This window comes from Topomyia yanbarensis, unplaced genomic scaffold (genome assembly GCF_030247195.1).
Source record: "Topomyia yanbarensis strain Yona2022 unplaced genomic scaffold, ASM3024719v1 HiC_scaffold_217, whole genome shotgun sequence".
In the NCBI taxonomy this organism is placed as follows: Eukaryota; Metazoa; Arthropoda; class Insecta; order Diptera; family Culicidae; genus Topomyia; species Topomyia yanbarensis.
The window spans coordinates 54,983-57,641 of NW_026683401.1; the positions used below are offsets into that span (position 1 = coordinate 54,983).

General features: G+C 41.2%; 1 long non-coding RNA gene across 1 annotated transcript; it reads left to right on the top strand.

Annotated features, from left to right (window-relative positions):
* The first annotated feature begins 791 nt into the window (after positions 1-791).
* LOC131694975 (uncharacterized) lies at positions 792-1,692 on the top strand. The gene is made up of 3 exons (XR_009306574.1): positions 792-910; positions 965-1,075; positions 1,127-1,692. It is a non-coding gene; the product is annotated as an uncharacterized LOC131694975 (long non-coding RNA).
* Positions 1,693-2,659: the final 967 nt, after the last annotated feature.

A 2,659-nucleotide genomic window follows, 5' to 3' on the forward strand; every position in this document is an offset into this window, starting at 1 on the left:
AGAGGGAACCCCGCCGGTCGTTCCTGCATTCCCGTTACTGTTCGGTGTTGGAATATTGATTCGAAAGAAATCCAGTGGGAGCGAAATTTTTCGGATAATTCCCGGCTGCGACCGTTCCCGATTCTAACCGCCCGAACCCGACCCGGACGGACTGACTCTGTTCGCGTATTGTCATCGAAGTCGTCGTCGTCGTTGCAGCGACTCGCGCAGCCACCAAACTTTGGTTGCAAAGACATCAGGATGTCATGACCGTTTTACGACTGCGATGAGATTAAAGTAGGCCGGCCGGCCGCCTGTGCGTGCGAGCGAACGAGCGCATGCGTTGCCGATTTTGCCGCCTCTCGGCTGGCCTGACCTACGCGAACAAATTAGCAGTTGAAATCGCTTTAAAAATTAAGTAATATGTTTTAAAAGTAACAGGACAGCATGTTGATCTCGCCGGATGCGCAGCGGCATTATCTACGCGCGCTCGCGCGCACACACCAGTCCGAAAACTCGGGCGAGTCAAGTGAAAACTAAGTCAACTCAAGTAGCAGGAGCGCAGCCCGATCGGAGATAGTATAAGTCAAGTTGGCTTAATAATATCGAACCCCGTTGGGGATGTATGCGGTGTGCGCGCGCGTAGCGATAGTACTCCTCCTGCGCGCATGCACTCTCGCTCGGTTCGAGACAAAAAATCGATTGCTCCTGCGGCGACGATTTCGAAAATTAACTCAAACGGCTACCCGCAGCCCTGTTGCACGTTGTAAATACATATATGTAGGTATATGTGATGTAGTGCGAGGTTTGGATCGTAGTTTACTGCGATCAGTTTTTTATTGCCTGACAGAAGGGAACATTTGCATTTAGGCATTTTTTTATAGTTAGAGGGTTCAAACGGCAAGAGAGGAGGAACTGTGATTTATTTCAAGTAGATCTATTCATTTTTTAAATACAATATTTAATGATTTTGCCTTTATCACAGCGTGTGTACCAGACTAGCAACACCGCGTATGTTATTTTTGAAATAGCTGAAATAAACAAACAGTTGCGTCCCACTCATATTACTCCTGGAATTGGTTTGTGCGAAAAATAGGTATATTACACATCATATTGTTTGTACTGTCTGACATTTATTTAATTTCAGAAAATTCTATTTTATACAAAATTTGCTCGCAAAAGAAGGAAAATTGGAATCAACATCCAACTTCGAAAAAGTTTAATTTTTGTGTTTCGAGTTCATCTCATCAGTGATTAGTATCAGCTTTAGGCGTTCACACAAGTTGTGTAACTGTTTAGAATTAGTGTCTAACTGGTGCCAATTTAGCGCTAGTTTGTATTTATCGTCGAATTGGTGCAAAGTTGGCGCATACGGATATTATTCTTCTTTATAAAAGAATAATATTTAAATAAAAGACTAAAGCAAAATGTATCTTTCTCGAAACTCAGACCATGGCTTCTCCGGTACTACGCCTTCAGCAAGCAACAATCGGAAAACAAAGAAGAAACTCATCTCTCCTTACACCAGTGTGACCCTCAAGCATCAATGATCGATTAAATGACCGCGCAGACATACCGTTCGAGTTTTTCTTTTATCAAATAGCACACACCTTGGTCGGGTCACCGACCCAACAGACAGACAGACAAACAGATGAAGCCGGCAAAGTGAGTCATCATATGTTCTCACACCACCACCATCTTCAGGCAGTTGGGAAAAATGGTTTATTGATCGTACCGAATTATCCTAGACAAGGGTGATTTTAGAATTAGGTACAAATAGTAAAAAGGAATAGAAAAAAAGATACTTCTGGCTAGTTCTGTTTTCCTGAATTCTGGCGGGAACGAGTTTGTTGAATTTTTCTATTGGGAACGTTGTTGGGAAGGTAGTGCTAACGACCGGTCATTTAAGGAATCTATAGGTATTTGAAATTATTATTGAACATCACAATAATACATACAGGGACTGAGCTAATAACGTTGCTCTAGTTGGGATTTTAGTTGCCGCATTGATTCTGGACTTTTAGCTCATTTCCATGAGCTGGGCAATACTTATTATTGTTATGAAATGAAAGAGCTTTATATACCGCACAAAGAAATTAAAATTTAGAGAAGAGAAAGTAAAGATATTGTGCATATTAATGAAAATATTGCGCTCTTCCTACCAACCTGGGCTCTGCACTTTCAAAGTACGAGTGATCAAACTGCTACAGAAAACTGCAGGCTGTCAAAACACATTTCTTGAGCGTTTTTTCAAAACGTCATATCTGCAATGAGTTACTTACTCTCTTTGTTTACTTTCTCTTCTGTTAATAATTCGGTCATTTTAACATTTATTCCTCAACTCTTTGCACAATATGCTAGTTAAAACCACCGTCTTTCGATCTGTACTGTAAAATAAGTGAAAAGTGTTATAGTGACGCCGTAAAAATCGAAAGAGAAAGTAAACAAAGAGAGTAACTCATTGCAGATATGACGTTTTGAAAAAACGCTCAAGATTTATTTGAAATGGTAGAGATGGTACTTTCACAGAGAACAGACGTCCATCTTCAGCATTCAACTTGTGGTAAAATCCCTAACGGTTTCCAAGGTAGTTGGGATATCTGAACCAGGTGCGCTACTGTCGCCATGTTTTTTAGTGGCTGAGTTCTACTGAATTGACAGCGGTTATACCTCTACCCAG